A 9,087-nucleotide genomic window follows, 5' to 3' on the forward strand; every position below is an offset into this window, starting at 1 on the left:
ACCTTAACCTAGCCCCCTGCAGAAGGGAACTGACAAAGTAAACTGGGCGCTGCACCATTCTTTTCTGCATCTTCTCACGCGCCTGCGCAGATCCATCTTTGTCGGGACCAGAGCTTGCCGGTGAAGTCCCCTGCTTGTTGCTGGATGCATCTGCCGTGGTTGCTGGCTCATCATCCGCCTCCCTCTCTGCTACTAACGCAGCACTAACCACTTGATTGGTTGCCGCTATATATAGCAGCAACTTCTCTTGTGGCTTAGGTGGGACAAGTGTTGGAGTGGAGGACAGGTATCTCTTTAAGTCCTGCAGTGCAGCCTCCGCTTCCGGAGTCCATTTCATTGGACCTGCCTTTTTCAATATTTTGAAAAATGGTAGGGCGCGCTCAGAAGACCTAGAGATAAACCTGCTGAGAGCAGCTACGCAACCGGCAAGTCTTCGTACATCCTTGACGCGCTTTGGTGCTTCAATCTGCTCAATGGCCTTGATCTTGTTGGGATTGGCTTCAATTCCCCGCTGAGACACGAAGAACCCGAGAAGCTTGCCGGAGGGGACTCCAAACACACACTTCTCGGGGTTAAGCTTGAGGTTGATCTTGCACAGATTTGCAAAGGTTTCGTCTAAATCTTGAATCAGAGTCGCCTTGTCCTTGCTCTTGACCACTATGTCATCCATGTAGGCTTCCACATTTCTGTGTATTTGCGGCTCAAAAGCGTCATGGACTACCCTTGCAAATGTTGAACCAGCATTCTTTAAACCGAAGGGCATCCGTACGAAACAGTATGTGCCACATGGGGTGATGAATGTGGTCTTCTCCTCATCCTCTTCCGCCATGAAGATCTGATGGTATCCTGAGTATGCATCAAGAAATGAAAGCAAGTCACATCCGGCCGTGGAGTCAACAATCTGGTCGATGCGCGGCAAGGGAAATGGGTCTTTGGGACAAGCTTTATTGACATCGGTAAAGTTGATACAAAGCCTCCATTTCCCGTTTGCCTTGCGCACGATTACAGGGTTGGCCAACCACGTAGGATGGAGCACTCCTCTGACAAGGCATGCTGCTTCCAATTTCTTGATTTCTTCTGCGATGAATTCTTGGCGCTCCACTGCCTGTTTCCTGACTTTCTGCTTGACGGGCCGCGCATGAGGATAGACGGCAAGATGGTGCTCGATTACTTTCCTGGGAACATCGGGGATGTCAGACGGTTGCCACGCAAATACGTCGACGTTCGCCCGCGGGAAAGCAATGAGCGCGCTTTCCTATTTAGGGTCGAGAGTGGCACTGATGGTGAAGGTACCACCAGTGCCATCCTCCTTGGCGGACACCTTCTTGGTCTCTGCTGGAGCTGCCATTGTCTTCTTACACTTGCCAGTGGAGCTCGATGGTGCGTCCTCGACGGTAGCGCAGCACTCCGAAGAGGTGCGCTTGCCGGAGTGGGCATCAGAACTCTTGCCGGACTTGGTCTTCTTCTTTGCCCCGGGAGCTTCAACGGCAAGCGACTTGCGATCTGTCGCGGCTGCTGCTTCCCGGTAGATCTTGTCGGCGCAGATAAGAGCATCCTTCTTGTCGCCAGGGACAGAGATGACACTTATCGGGCCTGGCATCTTCAGCATGTTGTATGCATAGTGAGAGGCTGCCATGAATTTGGCGAGTGCTGGACGGCCGAGTATCCCATTGTAAGGCAATGGAAAGTCAGCAACGTCAAAAGTGACCCTCTCAGTCCTGAAGATCAACTCGCTGCCAAATGTCACCGGCAACGTGATCTTTCCCTTCGGCTTGCTCCTTCCCGGATTGATTCCTTGGAATGTGTCGGTCTCTTCGAGCTCGCCATCAGGGATCTGGAGTTTCTGGAGTACCGCGGAGGAGATCAGGTTCAAGATGGCCCCGCCGTCAACTAGCATCTTAGTGACCTTGAGGTTGCGGATAGTTGGTGAAACCAACATCGGCAAGCACCCGACCGCAGTTATGCGATTAGGGTGGTCCTCAATATCAAAGATGATAGGCGTGCTGGACCAGTTCAGAGGCTTGCGGGACTCGACGGGTGGTTCTGCCGCATTGACTTCCCGCACCCACTGCTTAAGCTGGCGGTGTGAAGTATGCAGAGAAGCACCGCCGTCAACGCACAGGACCTCTGTGGCTTTCTGGAACTCCTGCTCATCGTCTCGTCATCATCAATATCTTCATCGTCGTCGTCGTCTTCATCCTTGTCGCGGCTGCGGGGAGGTCTGTCTCCTTGCCGCTGCTTGGCCTTGTCGCGGCGTCCTCCTTGGCCGGGGCGTTTCTTGCCGGCTCCTCCAGCACCTTCCTGGGCCTTCTCCTTGTCGCGTCGCTCGTATTCAGCCTTTTGCTGCTCGACAAGCTGCTTGACCTTCTTGCAGCTCTGGAGGTCATGGCCCTTGGTGCGGTGGATCTTGCAGTACGGCTTGTTGGTGTCGTCCTGCTTGTCAGCGACCGCCACAGCCTGGTAGTTGGCCAGGATCTTGTCGTCCCGCCCCCCGGCAGCTTGCACCGCGATGGTGTAGATGCTGAGGAACTCCGACGGATGTGACTTGCCGTCGTACTTCTCTGGTACATCTGGCTTGAAATTCTTCATGCTGGGCCACTGGACTTGCCGCAGCTCACGAGTGAACGCAGGGCAACCTACCGCGTACGACAAGTCGCCTGGTTCCCCCGGTGCATGCATGTCGAAAGAGGGCCCAGCGCACTGGTCCGATTGACGTCGCGCTTCTCTTCGGCGCTCGATGCGAGTACGAGCGTCTTCTTGCTGTCGTTCATGAAGAACTTGGCGCTGATCGCGACGAGCCCGTGGATTTGATGATGTGGTGGAGTCGCTGTCGAGGTGGATCCGGCGAGTCGGCGATCTTGGCCTTCGGGGTGGAGAGTGCATGGTGGTTGCACCCCCACCGGTTTCATCGCCATCGGCTCATGCCTGGCAGTCCTGCCGCGGCAGCGATGTACTCGGCTGCCGCGGAGTGTCGCCGTTGGCGAAGCCGATGAGACTCTGAATGGTGGCCCTCCATCCATCGATCTTGTCTGCCGTTGGAGGGTAATCTAGGAGCAGTTGAGCTTGCGCCAAAGCTTCTGCTGGAGTGGTGGGCGGCAGTGGCGAACGGTGTGAGGAGCGGGATTTGCTCGGAGTTCTAACTATGTTAGAAGGAGCAGTATCCCGTCCAGGCGACTGTGTCTCGCTCGTGCCAGCATGTTGGCGTGCATGCTGGTCTTGAGCACCCTGAGATCCACCAGCTCGATCTAGGTCCAACAAATGTATGGCACTGCGAATACCATGACGCTGTCGGTCCTGCACTTCCTGAGATGGGCGCGGCGCATGTACGGACGCCGAGGTCTGCGCAGCCTTGTCCTTGGACCTGGCAGCACCGTGGGCTCCCTCGTCGATGCCCGTTCTTCCGCCGGCGTCTACCCCACCACTCGTTTGCTCCGGTGGTGGTGGGATCGACGTGGACGGAACAGCTGCCGCCGAAGCCTTCTTCTTCGGTGGCATGTCGATGAAGAAGATGAAGATCTAGCTCGTGTGAACGTCGGATCAGGTTCACACAACCTCGACGCCCCCTACCTGGCGCGCCAAAGATGTCGGGGAAACTGATCCACGAACACCTATGGGACCGGCGGACCGAGCCCCTTCGGTTCGGCGGGGGGCGGAGATCGCACGAAGAGCGGATCGAGGCGAAGCACACGAGCAGTTTACCCAGCTTCGGAGCTCTCCGGAGAGATAACACTCCTACTGCTGCATGTCTGAGTGTATTGAGTTCTTGCTCGGGAGCGCTGAGTGCTACAGTACACACTAGCTGCTAACGAGACCGAGCGAGAGTGTTTTTCTGCCTTCCTCCCCCCCTTCTACGTTGCGCATGGGCCTCCTTTTATATGCTAAAGGGGTCTCCGACAGGTGGCAACGTAGACAAGGGTAAAAATGGAAAAGGAATTGCGGTTGGTACAACTACCTGTACAGTGTATCATACCTAACCCTGACGGCAGGGGACAAAGGCATTAAATGCCCGTCTACGTCGCCCAAATAGTGCAAAAAGGGACCGTCAGGGATGCCACCGCTCGCCACAATGGCAATCTTGTCAGCATCGCTTGCCACCGCGCACCGCTGGCTGCACAGCCTCTTGCCACGCACGCCTGGAAAGGCCCCAGGGCGACACGTTGGTGGATGTGCTGGAGCGCGGGTACAGAGTGGTAGCTTGCCGCGGCAAGCGCCTTGCCGCGGTCATTGTCTTGTCGCGTCCGGAAGCTTGTCGCTCACCGGGCCTCGCCGGGACGCGTGGTGCGTCGCGGCAAATTCCTTGAGATGCCTTAGTTGGCCTTCTCGGCAAGCTCCTCTTGCCGGGGCCTTGTCTCTTTGGCTTGAATACTTTGTTCTTGAATGGCTCCAAAGGAACCACGGAGGACCTTGGCGGTCACCCGGCAAGCCATGCAGCGGGGTGCTGCAACTGCCCGTGCACAAGTTCGGGATACTAGGGTACCCCTACTCTAGTACACTGACAGGTTTGCTCTATGATGGCTATTTTTATAGGTTTCACTTCTTATGTTATGTCAGTAACGAAGGCACTGTCCATCACTTATATTACTGTAAAAAATTGGATCAGTCTACTGTCTGAGTACAAGCTAAATCCCTATGATGAACTGCAGTTTGGTTTAACAAAAATGCCACAATTATCCCTTCTCGCGTTTAAAAGAAATGAAAAAAAAATTGGATCACGGTCAAGGATCCTAGTCAAGTTAGAAAGCTGATCATAGCAAACCAGACACGATTGCAGCTGTCTCGCACAGATCGAGCAGAGCAGTTGCTCTAGCACTGACAGCGGCAGCAGCTCAGTCTGATCCAGCTGAGGAGTGGGAACCGATTGTGTCAGCGGATCAGTCTGATCTACCGGAGGATCGGGCATCGACACCGGCACCTGCTCCGACACCGGAACCAGCTCTACAAGGAGCACCATCTCCGGCAGTAGCAGCGGCTTCGGCACCTGCACCAACACTTGCAGCTGCATCTGCTCCGGCCCGTGCAGTTGCACCGGCAACAGACTGGGCTGCAGTTCGCACTTAATATAGCAAAGTCCTTACAAAAACCGACATGTCCACCTTCTTGGTAAGCATTGGCTGCCCAAGTGCTTCGTTCTTTTTTCTTTCCATGTTGTTTCACATGATTCACTGTGTTGATCTAACTGTTTGGATATGTCTTCTTGTTTGCAAATAGAGAATTCCTAGAGCAACGAGGGAGTCCTTCAACAATCCGGGAGACCGTGGCCAAGTTTCTCTTACCATGCGCAGCCTTGGTGTGAATGAACCTGCTCAATATACCGTAAGTACAAAGGATGGTCGCATGATGATTGATGCTAAAGGATGGTCAAGGTTCAAATCTAAATCATATCTTGCGGTAGGGGATGATGTCAAAATCGAACTTTCTCGGCAAGGAGAGCTGGTCCAGATCAACTTTGAAATTCTTCAGTAGCAGCACGCAACTGCCGAACTGATCTATCCTCCGAGAGATTTTGTAACGCCCCGGATTCGATGCGCCAGGTGTCTGCTGGTTATTCGCCGTCATTGCCATGTCATTTGCTTGCGTGTTGCATTTTGTCGTGTCATCATGTGCATTGCATTGCATACGTGTTTATCTCATGCATCCGAGCATTTTCCCCGTTGTCCGTTTTGCTATCCGACACTCCTATGTCATCCGGCATCCCCTCCTTGTCTCGTTTCATGAGTGGGTGTTAAACATTCTCAGAATGGACCGAGGTTTGCCAAGCGGTCTTGGTACACCACCGGTAGACCGCCTGTCAAATTTCGTGCCATTTGGAGTCCGTTTGATACTCCAACGGTTAACCGGGGAACCGTAAAGGCCTCTTTTGTGTGCAGCCCAACACCCCTCCAAAGTGGCCCACTAACACAGCAAACTCCCCTCCTTGCTTTCGGTCGTTTGATCATGATGTGTGGGAGAAAACCGCTCCTCATTTGGACACTCCTAGCTCCCTCTACCTATAAATATGTGTGCCTCCTCGAAATTCTCGGTCTAAACCCTAACCTTCTTCCCTCCGTGCCGCCGGACACATCGTCCCCGCCGGCCGGACATGTCCGCCGCCCGTACCCACCTCACTCCGGCCACTCCCAAGCCTCCACGTCACCCCGCCGCCGCTCCCCTCCACTCGCATCGCGCCACGTCACCGCCCCCAGCGCCCCATATCGCCGCCGCCGCCCGGGGCCCAGATCCGGCCCGCCCCGGGGCTGAACCGGGCCTCGCCGAACCCGTTCGACGTCGCCCGCGCCTCCGCGCTCCTCTGCCGCAGCTCCGCCGCCCTCCGCGCCGGTGGCATTGCCCCGCCGCCGCCTCCGGTGACCTCGACCTTGCCGCCCCGGACCCGCCTCCTCCTGTCGCGACCTCGTCACCCTCGGCCGTCGCCGCCCTTCGCCGGCGCCCCGTGCCCCCGCGCCGCCATCGCCCGCTGGCCGGGCGCCGCGCGCCTCGTCACCGGACCCCATCGCCTCCGCCTGCCGGCGATGACCCTGCCCCGCCGCCCCGATCCAATGGCGCCGCCGCCGCTTGCCTCACCCCGGAGCTCGCCGGCCTCCTCTGTCGCGCCTCCCCGCCGCCCACTCGTCACCTCCAGCGAATTCGCCGCCGCCGGCGGCCGCCCCGTCCCAGATCCGGCCAGGTGGGATAAGATCCACCCGATCCCGAACCAAACGGCGCCCCGAGACTCCCCTGGATCCCTCAGTCCCGGATCCCGCTGTCCCGGGTTGACTTTTTCCGCGGAGTGATTTTCTGCTAGGTCTCGAAAATCTTGCATTCTGGTGCCATGTTTGACGTGACATAACTTTGTGTGTGCTGCTCCGTTTTGCGTGCATGATATATCAAAATGTTCATCATGATGTGCTCTTCATTTCTTTCCGTTGTGCCATGCTTGTTTGAGTCCATCTTGATGCCCTTATCATCGTTGCAAGAGTGCTATATGATGTTAACCTGCAGAAACTGTTATAACTTGTTGTTTTGTCTTTTTCATTGCATTTTGTGTGTGCATCCTATGAGCTTGATGTCTACATGAGTTTTGAGCTACATCATATCATCTTTACAGTGGTGCAATCCATATATTTTTATGAGTCTTGTAGTGAGTGCATCGAGCTTGTGAAGTAGGGTACTTGCTGTTACTGTTTTGCTAGGCTGAATCTGTTACATCATGATGCTTTGTAAACCTGCTGCTACAAGTCATTCTATGCATAATCTGGAGATGTTCACTAAGGATGTTTTGTTGTACATGTCATTCTCTATCCATAAATGGCCTTGGTTGCATTTATAGCCTGCTGTAACTTGTTGTTATCGTGCTCCAAACTTGCTAAATAATGTTGTTGTCAGCCTGTTAACATTAAGTTCAATGTTGCCATGATTGTTGTTAGTGATCCAAGCAAGCTATGAACTTGCTCTTGCAATTCTTAGCTTCATAAGCATGTATTCGTACTGTTGGTTGCCTTGTCATGCCATGTGTTGCTCTGTGGTGAGTTGTACAAGCTCACCAACATGCCTACTTATTGTTGTTCCTGCCATGTATGAATCTGTCATATCATTTGCCATGTTTGCATGGATGCTACCATGTTTTCTGTTGATATTTGGAATTAGTTCAGTAAGGGAGGTTTGTTCTTTGTCTTTAGTACTAGCATGCCATGCCTTTTTTTACCATGATAAGTTCCTATAACATGTTGTTTGATAGCTCTAAACATTGCAACCTGATGTTATTTCTGCTAAGTCTGAAACTGTTATTATTTGCAATCTTGCCATGTCCTTTTAAGCATGTTCTAGTGATTTCTGGAGCTAGCTCAGTGTTCATGTTTTGTCATGCTTTACCTGAACTTCATTCCCATGCCTTTTATTTTCACGTTGAGATGCTGTAGCATATTGTTTTGATGCTTGCTATATGCCTATTTGCTGTTTTGGGCAGCTTGTCCTTTAAACTTGTGTAGTGTATGTGTTGAACTGTTGCTCCGTTTTGAGTGTGCTCTATATCAAACTTGCTTGATTTTGCATATAGTTTTATATTATCATGTTGCATCCTTGTTTTGAGAGTGTTTGCTTGATGTTTGAACGCCTTTTGCATCAATGCCATGTGTAACTTGTTTTGCTCATATCTTCTAGGCCGTAGCTCCGAGCTAAATGATCTTTATATGTAACTTGACTAGAATTTCCTGTAGATCCTCTTGGTTCTCTTTAACTTGCTGTTTAACAACTTCAGCTTAAGGTTTATTCAGATCTGGACCAATTTCTAAATTTGCATATGAAGGACTTACCGGATTTGTTATATGTTGTTTCCGGCCTCATTTAAACTTGCTTTGATGTGTTGCTCTTGTATGCATCATCTCTTGCCATGAGTAGCTTCATGTAGCCTTGTCATGCATCATGCTTGGTTGTGCATCATGTCATGTATATGTGTGGTGTGTTTACCACGTTGTGTGCTTCTTCTCGATAGTTCCTGTTTCCTTGTGATCGTGAGGATTCGTTCGTCTATGCTTGGTTCGTCTTCGTGGCTTCATCTTCTTCATGGACTCGTTCTTATTCCCTGCGGGATTTCAGGCAAGATGATAGTCACCTTGGATCTCACTACTATCAATGCTATGCTAGTTGCTTCGTTCTATCGCATTGTTGCGCTACCTATCATTTGCTCTTCAAGCCTCCCAAATTGCCATGTCAGCCTCTAACCTTTTCACCCTTCCAAGCAAACCGTTGTTTGGCTATGTTACCGCTTGCTCAGCCCCTCTTATAGCGTTGTTAGTTGCAGGTGAAGTTGAGGATTGCTCCATGGTGGACAGGATTATGTTGGGATATCACAATATCTCTTATTTAATTAATGCATCTATATACTTGGTAAAGGGTGGAAGGCTCGGCCTTATGCCTGGTGTTTTGTTCCACTCTTGCCGCCCTAGTTTCCGTCATATCGGTATTATGTTCCCGGATTTTGCGTTCCTTACACGGTTGGGTGATTTGTGGGACCCCCTTGACAGTTCGCTTTGAATAAAACTCCTCCAGCAAGGCCCAACCTTGGTTTTACCATTTGCCTCACCTAGCCCTTCTTCCCTTGGGTTTCCGGAGCCC

The sequence above is a fragment of the Triticum dicoccoides genome, chromosome 5B (genome assembly GCF_002162155.2).
Source record: "Triticum dicoccoides isolate Atlit2015 ecotype Zavitan chromosome 5B, WEW_v2.0, whole genome shotgun sequence".
NCBI classification, from domain to species: Eukaryota; Viridiplantae; Streptophyta; class Magnoliopsida; order Poales; family Poaceae; genus Triticum; species Triticum dicoccoides.